This window comes from Meriones unguiculatus, chromosome 3 (genome assembly GCF_030254825.1).
Source record: "Meriones unguiculatus strain TT.TT164.6M chromosome 3, Bangor_MerUng_6.1, whole genome shotgun sequence".
In the NCBI taxonomy this organism is placed as follows: Eukaryota; Metazoa; Chordata; class Mammalia; order Rodentia; family Muridae; genus Meriones; species Meriones unguiculatus.
The window spans coordinates 91,565,682-91,576,674 of record NC_083351.1 but is presented as its reverse complement, the minus strand read 5'-3'; positions in this window follow the sequence as shown (position 1 = coordinate 91,576,674).

The following is a 10,993-nucleotide window of genomic DNA, read 5'->3' as shown; positions in this document are numbered from 1 at the left end:
AAGGAAGGGTAGTGTAGGGAGAGAAGGAGATGTAGCCTGACCCAGAAGACCAGCAATAAGGCTAAAGTGAGGACCCAGGCCTGTTCTGGATATACAATGTAAGACCTATGGGAGTAGCAGGGAGGAGGACTCTGTTCACGAAAGCCTCTCTGACCAGGCTTTTTCCTCCTCTCAAATTAGATGTGGGGGGGGGAGGGGAAGGAGAGAGGTAAGGAGGGAGGAGGAGGAACTGGGTTATGGACCCATGTCACCTGGGCAACAACCTAGACAATCAGTGCAGAGGCCTTACATCCTGTGAGTGAGTTGCACACATGGCTGTCTAATGCTAGTCATTTCCTGAGAAAATGGCAGAAATGACTCTTGCTGCAAGGCAGGTACCCAAGCTGAGTAGATGGGCAGGGCTCTGTTCCAGGACTAGCGTCAGGACAGAGATTTTTCTGTGAGCCCTATGGGGTTCTATCAGTACCACCTATGTTTTCTGAGCACCTCCCCAACCCTGCATGAGCCATATCCACTGAAGCTGCGATGCCAGGTGTCTCTCCTGCCTCAGAACCTGAGTGGGAAAATGAGGGCAGGGACAGCTTCTGAGATCAGGGCCAACCAATTCCCTTTCATTCTGGGGATCTTGCCTTGCAGCTGGGCATGGAGTGAGGCTCAGGCAGATGCCACCATTAAGGGTCTCATGGTATCCCTGGTTTTTTGCACAGTCCAAAGGCAGCCTTCAGCATCTCATGTGTCTCTACCCAGAGCAGCATTTGCGTTGCCCAGATACTGTTAGAGGATCCTGCTTCCTGCTTGGAACACTCCAGTGTCACTATTGACAGCGACCGCCAGCCTCCAGATGGCCAGCAAGGTGCTACCTTCCTGGCCTTTAGCTCCGTAGAAGCCCCACCTAAGTCTCTTCTTGCACAGTGCTGTTTCCTCCCAGGCTACAATTTGTCTTCTACGCAAATTGATCAGACACACAGTGAGCCAGGGTCCTGAATCCTGAGCTGGTGCCTAAGGTGGGCGGGTCCAGGAGATCTTCAGGAAGAATTCATGCAGCTGGAGACACACATATCCGGCCCCAGATAATCTATCCACTTTTTACCTCTCCTTTCTCAGCATGTCCACAGGGGCCAGCTCAGCAGGCCTGCAGGAGACTGGCCGCTCAAGGCCTTCCAGACAGGCAAGTTCCCTTTCAGAATCTGGGACAGTTCCAGACTGCAAGTGAGAGGGTGGAGTGGCTGTGTGAGCCTTCTGCTTTTACTAGGACAGTGTACGGACGTAATAAGAGATCAAAACTGGCAGGACACATTGTCGCCCCAGTCCTTAAACCTCAAAGGCCGGAATAGGTGGAAGCCTCCCTTAGCACACAAGCTGAAGACATGATCTGGGGAAATCAGGACAGGGCCTACAGAATGGCCTCCACAGCTTAACAGGTCTGCATTCACACAGCCCACCCACCTGGTGGCCTGGCGCCAGCACTTGGGAGCAGATTACTAGTTCATTCTCTCAGTAAGACTTTTTACTAGAAACACAGTGCCCTCTCTATTGAGAAGACAGGTGTTTCCAGCTCAAGGCTAGAGAAGACACAGAGGTTCCTCTTTGTCTCTTAGTCCAGGCTGAGTGTGCCAGGCACTCTACCCTTCCACCACACCCCCCTCTCACTCCTAAGTCCCAGTGACTACACCTGACTTAAGACTGTATCTTGAGATTTTTTTCTTTTGTGAATTTTTCAAGTTGTTTAATTAACTTTAAATTCTTATATAGTTTTAAAACTGAACTTTTATTCAGTTTTTCTTCCAAGTGCCATTTCTGAGTTGTGACACAGAGTTCTTAGTGTACTGGGTACCCAGAATTCGCTACCAAAACTTCCTGAGTGCAGCTCATCTGACCTCAGCCTCCTCTTTGTCCATAGTCTGTGACAGGTGCTGTGTCCAAATGTCTGTTGCTGTAGTTTGTGTCCAAGCATTTCCCACGGTCACAGGCCGCAATTTGGTCCTGGGGTGGCAATGTTGAAAATGATGGGACCTCTGGGAATCAGGCTTGGGGAGGCCTCAGGTCACTGGGAACATGGCCTCAAAGGGCCAAAAAGGAAGCCTGGTCTCTTTGTTTCTTTACATTCTTGCCTGTGAGGTAGAGGCTTTTACTTCTCCCCATGAGTCTGTCATAATATGTTGGCTTGGCTCCAGAGCAGCAGGCTAGCCCTGTACGAGAGCCTCCACAGCTATGAGACTAAGCAAGCCTGTCCTCCTTGTAAGTAGATCACTTGAGGCGTTTGTACAGTGACAGGAAGAAAGTTGGTTGGCTCAAACGTATTTGTTTTCAGGAGGATGACTCTTCATGACTCTTCTTGTGTAACTACCACTCAGATCGAGACTCAGAACATCCCCTGCTCTCTCTTGGGCATTTGACCTCTTCTTCTGAGACTGTAGCTTTGCTTTTGTAGACTCTTGGGCATCTTGAAGGCCCCATGCAGTCTGTGCTTTCAACTCTTGGCTGTGCCGCTCACACTAGGATGAGGTCAGATGCATATAAAGGGACCACTGTTCCCGGATGTCCCAGCTGCAGCTATCCTGGAGAACACCCTTTGTGCTGCCGGCCATTCTGTTGCTCTGTGGCCAGAGGTCATTTTTCTTCATGATACCAAAGCCAGCCACAGCCTCCTCGCACATATATGTCTCTTTTTCCTCAGTTACGTGTCCACAGGAACAGCACTGCCTCCCAAGTCTCAAACAACTTGTAAGGTGCTGCCAGGGCTGAGAACAGCTCAGAAGTGTGCACAAAGCCTGTTGTTTCTTTTTTTATTTCTAACCCTGCAAAAAAGAAAAACAATAATAAGTGAAGTCCAGTGTGGTGCTACAGGTCTATAATCCCAGCACCTGGGGGGCATAGTGGGAGGATTAAGAGTTTAAGGCCAGCCTGGGATTCACACTGAGCCTCAGTAAGAGATGAACAAACAAACAAATGCTTCCAAAACATTTCTAAGAACAAGGGACCAATCCCAGACACTCCAGAGCTACATTGGTACCCCCCCATGCCCCATACCTCTCTTGCTGAGGATCCTGCCCTTACATTTTCACCACAAGAAGCCCATATTAATCATGGATTCTATTGGTGTTCCCCTGGTGGCTATGACATTGAGCCTAACTTTGACTTTGGGTCTTGTTAGCTCCCATAACCTAAAACACTGACTTCCCAGTCCACTTTCTAAGGGATGGTAACCTCTCCCCTTGCATTGCTGGGGTTTAATTTCTTTTGGAAGTTGGTCACATACAAACGTTTCAACATACTCAGCTGTTGCCTTTCCACTTCTGATGGACCGGAGCTCTTAGTATGATACCAACAACCCACCCTTTGGCGAAAGCTCTTTCTCTTCAAGGTGCTGAGATACCCTAGGCCCTTCCTTGCACTCCACAGGCTGCCTTGCTGAGAGGCTGCTTTGTGTATAGATGGTCAGTCTTTCACTCTGGCCCTTGAGCTTTCCTTTTGAACTTTCCTTCTCTCTCCACCCTTACAGCTTCAATAAGAACTTTGACGTCTGATGGTCTAGATCCAATGCCCACATTCTTATCATTCCTTCACCACCTCGGGCAATTTGAAGCATTTCCCCCCACCAATCACTGACCCTCAACCATCACTGCAGCCCCTCAAGGTTCCTGTTCACATTAATGAGATGGTAACAAAATTCATAAGATTCTTTTGAAGAATCTTGGAGAATCTGTAGCTTTGCTTTTGTAGACTCTTGGGCATCTTGAAGGCCCCATGCAGTCTGTGCTTTCAACTCTTGGCTGTGCCACTCACACTAGGATGACATTTGGAGATGAGTAGATTGTCCCCCATTCTCTTAATGTAGTGATTACAGAGTTCCTTCATTGTTCTTCCTGTCTTCCCTTCCTAGGATAATCCCAATTGGTTCAGGATGATCTCCTGGATGGGATCAGCTCATAAATCAATTTTTGCATCTCTGAGCCTCCACCTTCTCCTAGATCCACAATTCTGAGGATTTACAATGGTTTCCATGTGGGGCTTTTAGGTCACTCCTTAAAGTCCCTGCAGTAATATCTGTGACCACACTGCTGCAAAGCTGGGTTTGCCTCTCACTGTTCTCCCCCACCCCCTCTATCCCCTGCTTCCCTATTGAGCTATATTGCCAAACCTGCTAAAAAAAAAACATTTCAGTTTAAAAAGTATAGTTAAATGCCAACAAGCCAGCTCATCAGATAAAGGCATGTCAGACAAGCCCAATGCCCTGAGTTCAATCCCTGGGACCCATGTTTTGGAAGGAGAGAATAACTCCTATGAGTTGTCTTCTGACTAACACAGATGCATTTCAGTGAGCGAGTATGTGTGTGTGTGTTCGTTCCTATTGCAGCAATAAAAACACCATGAGCAAGCCACTTATAGGAGGAAAGTTTATTTGGACTTACAGTTCCAGGGAGCTAAAAGTCCAATACCATCATGATAGGGAAGTATGGCAGCTGGCAGGCATGGTGACTGGAGTAGCAAGCTAAAAGTTCACATCTTAAACTGAAAACAGGACACCAAGAGAGTGCTCTGGGACCGGCGTGAGGCCTCAAAGCCTTCCCCCAGTAGTATAATTTCTCCACCTCTTAATCCGAGCCAAGCAACTACACCTACAGGACAACGGGTATTCAAACATCTGAGCCTATGGGGGATGCTCTCATTAAAACCACTATGGGGAGAAGTGAGGCCACTAGGGAAGGCCCTGAAGGGGACATGCAACCCTGTTCCCAACACTTCTCAACCACCGTGAGGTGAGAGAGGCTGCCCCACCACCAGATATAATGCCTCACCACAGCCTTACAGTAACAGAGCCCAGTGACCACAAACTGAAACTTCTGAAACCTTTCCTCCTGTAAGCTGATTACCTCAGGTGCTTTGTCACAGTGGTGGAAAGCTGACCAGCATAGAACCTTTCCTCATCAGTACTAAGGACACATGCTATTCAAATCATGAGGAAAAGATGGAATCTTATTCGCATCAGCTAGGCCATAGTGCAGTTATAAACACTCCCAACTGCACAGGACACTTGGTGAGTCACAGAAAGTGTTCTGCAGGCTGATCCTAGGACAGCTGTATCTCCCCATCTACCTTGGCATCGATGACTGAGGAGAAAGGGCAGGGATTATCCACTCTGCTGACCAAAGAAATCACATATCTCCTGTAAGGGGTGAGGAGGCCAGGCCCAGGAGACTGCAGGGGGGATGGAAAGTAGTGGTGACAGGCAGTCACAGTTGCCAGAGGCAATGGTGGTTGATTAGACACATGTGGTTTCCCAACACCATGCTTTCAGCCACAGTCCTTGCAATTCATTCTTCTGTGCAGGGCAGCCATGCCCAGCCTCCAGGAACTTGTTCCTGAGCATCCTGACAGAGCAAGTAGCATCTGCACCCAAAGGATGGTGCCCTTTCAGACGCATTCACCCTGCTCTGTGGCTAGGACCCTGAAGCCTGTCACACCTGCTTGGTGACTGTAGCTGGAGAAGTGGTCAGCCTCTTGGCCTAGTTCTCACCAGCGGACGTAGTTCTGTGTCACCAGACCCAAGAGCTGGTCCCCAAGTGATCAATAGCATGAATATTCTGGCCATCAGAGACCCCCCCTACCATGGGGATCACTCCAGTTGTCACCGCGGTGGCAGGGGGCAGGTGGACCATTGGTAAGGATACCTGTGTCTGACCTTGGCTGTGTCTGAGGGTTTCTTGTCAACTCTCCACACCCTTACCCTCTTTCCGGAAGAAGAATGACTTCCTTATTGGGTGGGGACAGCAGCAGAGAGGGCACCTTTTCAGGGAGAGGAGAATGTCTCTCCCTGAATTGGCTTGGCTATTGATCCCTGTGCCACTCACTACCCGTATTCCAGCAAAGCAGATCTCAAGGCCAGCAGCCTGAAGTTAAATGTCCCTAAAGGGATAGAGCCAGCACTCTGCAGCCTCTACCCAGATACAAGCAGCAGGCCCAATTTTGGAAGGGCATTTGGCATGCTCAGATGTCCTTCAGAGGGAGGGCCAGAGCTCACACACTGATGAGAGACAGTCATTCACGGTAACACCCTATCTTCTGTGACTGACAGACTGGGTCAGAGCAGCCGCCCAGGCCTGCATTTACCGAAGCGAATGGCTGGGGACTGAGTCATTCCTAACTGTGCTGAGGGGTAGTGAACAAGCAGAGGCGCTTGAAGCCCAGCCGTGATGCCCTCATCAGTTCCACCTTGTGCCTTTCTTCTGAGAGCAGAGGCAGGGATCAGGTGAGGAGCTGGAGCAGGGGGCCCATCACAAAGACTGAGCAGTGATGTCCTCAAAACTCTGTGCCCAGACAGTGAGGAGCAGAGAAGAATCCATTCTGCTGGCTCTTCTGAGGCCGAGTGCGTGGGGCTTCCAGGAAGGACTAATTGGAGGAAGGTCATGGAGAAAAGCCATCAGGAGAAAGCTCGTGATGGGTGGGCAGTCATTAACCTTTGTCTGGAGCAGTTTGTTTACAGGGAGCATGTTGGGAGGCCAGAGTTGCTGAGCAGCACTCAGAAGTCACGAGACTCCGGATGCACCACTCTGCTAAGCCTCAGTATTGACTCTGAGCCCGCAGTTAAGCCCACGAGATCAGCCTCACCCCTTAAAGTCATCTCTGCACATTTGTTTGTGTCTTCCTGCCTTCGTCTTCCCTGAGACCTCTCTGTGGCAGGAGGGTGGGGGTGTGCAGAGATAGGGGAGAAGAGGGAGAAACAGACATGAGGAGGAGAAACAGAAAGAGACAGAAACAAGGGGAGGGGTAGCCTTGGTTCTGAAAGCATCAGGACTTTACTGAAGGCCTCTGAGCTCTGGCTACTAGGAGCAGGCTTCCCCACATTCTTGTCTCAGATGGAGCCTGGGATGCGGCTGCCTGAGATGCTGGCCCTGCTCCTCATGCCTCAGGCCTGGCAAGGCAGCACGGAACCCGAGAGTGATTCCTGCCAGCCATGTGTTGCTTACTGTCGCTTTTGGCAGAAACAATCCATGATACGGCTTGACTTTGTCTCTGAGGTACAGTGATAGATGACCCACGTCATTGTGCCTACAGGAAGGGGAGTCAGGATGACCAGTGCCTCCCTGACCACATGCACAGCCTCAGTCCTCAGAGCCATCTGCCTCTTTGCTGCTGGTGGCCAGGGCACCACTGCAATCCTTAGCTATTACAAACACTGCTGCAGCAAATATCTTTGTTGAGAGTCTTACCTATTCTTTGAACACAGGATTTCTTAAAAAGTGGCTGATGCCTAACAGAGATAAAAGCCACTTCCAGGAAGAGCCCCTGGAGGGGTCTCCCTCAGCCCTCTGGAAGTATTGGTTAGTTACCACTTCAAATTGCCAAATTTAAGAAACAGAAAATTGTATCTTATGGAACTGGCTAGTGCTTCTTTAACTTCCGGCTAGCTTGGCAGCTTCCACAGTCACTGGCTTCTGTGGGCTTTCTGTGGCAAACTGCTCTGCTTATTGCCAAGGGTTGTCAGTGCAAACATTGCCCCCTTGAGCCTTTGCAAGTCACAACTGAAAAGCACAGGGCCAATACAGCCTCCATAGGTCCATGTATCCCAAGGCCCTGGGCTGAGGAACTGCACGGGGAGGATGGGAGCTATGTAGGCAGGCTCTGGGATGAGCCCTCCACCACCTCCCAGAACTCCACCTCCCTATTGGAAGGCCCAGGTGAGTGCCAGCTCCCTACTGTGAGTCCAGCAGAGTGATCTTCAGGGGCTTCTTGACAACTGTCAACCTGTGTTAGATGTTCCACTGGGGACTAGTCCAACCCTTGGTTTCAGGCAAGTTTGGTGTTTTCGAAGAAAGAAGTGAGAAAGGAGAGATTCCTAACTGTCCCTAACCTGAGGAGCTTGGCAATCCCTACCCCTCTGAGATGCCTTGCCAAGATCAAGAGGCCCTGCAGCAGGAGGTCCGGTGTGATGGCAAATAGCTGGGGCTGAACTCTGAGCAGCCGAGGGGATGAAGGCCCAGTACAAGAGTCAGATGTCCTTGAAGAAAAATTGTGGGATAAAGAGCAAGGCTGGGGCCAGGAGCTGTTTAGGGAGATGCCTGCGAAATCCTATGGCTGCTTACCTCATGGGGAAGGAGTCGTTGATCTATTCATTTGACCTAGAGACCACACAGGAAAGTGGAGCCACAATAAGAGCTAGAATCCCAGCCCCTCAGGGCCCCAGCCTATGAACAAGACAAGAGTGGCACCTAAGGTCATGGCATGACTCCACCCCACTCTGAGTTATCACTTGCCTCCTGTTCAAGCCATGTTTAGAAACTTGCAAAATGGTCTTTAGATAAGTGGCCTGTGCAGGATTAACTATCAACTGAGGACCTGTCTTCTGGGCATGTTCTCCGGTCAGTACTTTTCCAAGATGGATACATGCTTTTCTGAGAGAAGCCAGGGTAAAGGTGGGGCCTAAACCCCATCCCTGCCTGGAAGCTGTAGCCCTGAAGCCCTGGAGCAACTGTCCGAGGGCCAGCAGTGCTTCCCAAGCTGCTGCTTTAGTTCCTGGGGCAGACACACTGTTCCTGGGGGCCAATGCTAGCCTTTACCTCTTGTGCCTTCCCATCCTCAAATACCAGCTCAATCCCACTACGTGCATGTGACTTCCCAGAGAGTACCAGCTTGTTGTGTATTCCCAGCCTGGCCTGGCCTGTTCTTTAGCAGGCTGTATTTGTTGGGAACCCAAGTCCTGCATCTCAGCATTTGAGATCTTGCCCTGACCTGGGAGTTGGCTTCCAAGTAATTATAGTTCTGGTCCTGTGTAGTTGCAGTGTAATTGACTTCTTGTGCAAAAAGGAACAGCTATTAAAAACACTTTGGGCTTGACCCTTGTCAGTGACTTACTAACCTTTTTGCAGACAAAGTGAGGCCAGGTGCAACCGTATTTTCAAATAAAAGTGCCTAGAAGGAACAAAACCGAATTCACAGCTCCTGAGTAAACAGACATCACAAATGCCTCTGGATGTGCCTAGCCCTCCCAAGACACATCCCGCCCTCTACCCCAGATCTCACTAGAATCAAAGTCCACCATGAGCAAGAGCAACCAAATTTTCCAGAGTTCTCTCTGGTTCATACCCTGTGAAATCCCAGGACCAACACAGCAGGAAATTCTCCTTCACTTTTCTCTTACAAACGGTGTAAGGTTGAACAAGGGTAAGCGTCTATAAGCTCCTATTGCACCATATTCACCAGCCTTCCCACAGGTTACAGATAACCAGCTGCGGTACTGAGTTCTTCCCATGGAGTGCAGAGCTATGTCTGAGGGGGCTTCTGCCCCTGGGAACCTTACAAGGTTTTCCATGGAGGCTGGAGCACAGGGAAGGGGTTTGCCTAGGCAGCTAGAGTGGAGGCGACAAGGCTTGCTGCAAGGTGATGCCAGAAGCTTCTGTTGATTCTTGGGTGGAGGATGGCTTATGTCCAGGAAGTTTCTGAAGGAAAGAAAGCAGACCTGTGTCCCCTGGGGTTCTGACAGCAGGCTTGGCTGGCGTTTGCATGCCCTGGCCCTAACAGCCTAAGGCAAGTACTTCCTGAGGACCTCTGTGTACAGGGTCCCAACAGGATTGTCCTGCACTCTCTGAGTTTAGGATATAGAAGAGAGAGACACACTCAGGTAGGGAGGTGAAGTAAGGTGCTCACTTGAATGCTCATGTGAAGCAATAAGGTGTAGCTGGGTAATGCAGAACTCAGGCAGAGAGAAAGAGCTGGCAGGAGCAGAGAGGAAGGGCCCAGGGCATGGCAATAGAGGTGGAGCCGATGACAGGAGACCAGAGAAACCAGCAGAGCCCAGTTGGACAGGATAGAGGACTCACTGCCTCATCTGGGATGCAAACTGGACTTGGAGACACCATCCCACGTTTCTAGAAAAGGGATGACCGTGTAACCGGGGAGCTCCTGGGGACCACAGAGAAGAACAGAGTGCCAGGGATCCCGTGGAGGTAGAGAAGACCTGGCCTCAGTGACCAGCACCCAGGGAGAACAAGGTGAAGCTGGGGCTAGGCAGAAGACTCAAGTGGGAAGCGCAAGAAGAGGGAGGAGGAGGAAGGGTAGAGTGGCAGAGGCTACCAGGGTTCAGCTTGCAACTGTTGAGGGCAAGGTGTGGTCTTGAGATTGGTAGCCAGGGTCCAGAGGACAAAGTTGAAGGAGGGATTACTTGGGGAGGGGGTGCAATGAATCACTTTAGAACTTTGAAGAGTGAGAAAGGTGCTGAGTGGGGTAGGGAGTCAGGTGCTAAGGTCACTAGAAGCTGGAGGAAGGGCTGGCAGTCCAAGCAGCAAGGGAATCCTGGCAGAATTTTCAGTGAGGGGTCAGGTCCTTGTCACATATACTGGCAAGCATATGACACTTCACTCCTTGAGGGCCACTTAAAGGGAGAAACCAGATCTCCTCCATTCCTTATTCCCTCTCCCCTTACTCAACTCCTCTCCCTGCCTTTCCCTGCCTCTCCCTCTTTCTCTTCCCTTTCTTCTTTCCCTCTCTCATCTATCTGTCCCTCTTCTTCTCTGATATATTCCCCTTCCCCCTTCTTTCCTCTTCTCCCCCTGCCCCATTCAGAAGAGGTGTGGCCTGTTGTTCCTAGGACTTTGCCTGGATCACTCCCATTTCCCACTCATTCCACTGTGTCCTTTTGAGCTTACCTTGGCCTTGGGTAAAGCTTGACTACACACGGACCCTTAGTCACTGTAGCCCATAACCTAGCTCTGCCCTCAGTGCCCAGTTCAGGAAAACAACAAAGACTTCCTGAAAGGCTACCAAGCCTGGCGTATACAGTGTGATGCTGACATGCAAAGGGGTGGGACTCCAAGCTGCCAGTTTCCACTTGACTCCCTCCAGTGGCCGTAGTGTAGAACCATGCAGTACCAAAGAACAAAACACCTTAAGCACCTGAAGTACCAAAGGACAAAATACACTTCTTTGAAAAGGACCCCCGAGCTACAGAGAAGAGAAAATACGTACAGCACTACCAGAAGCAGAGCACTTGGAATTT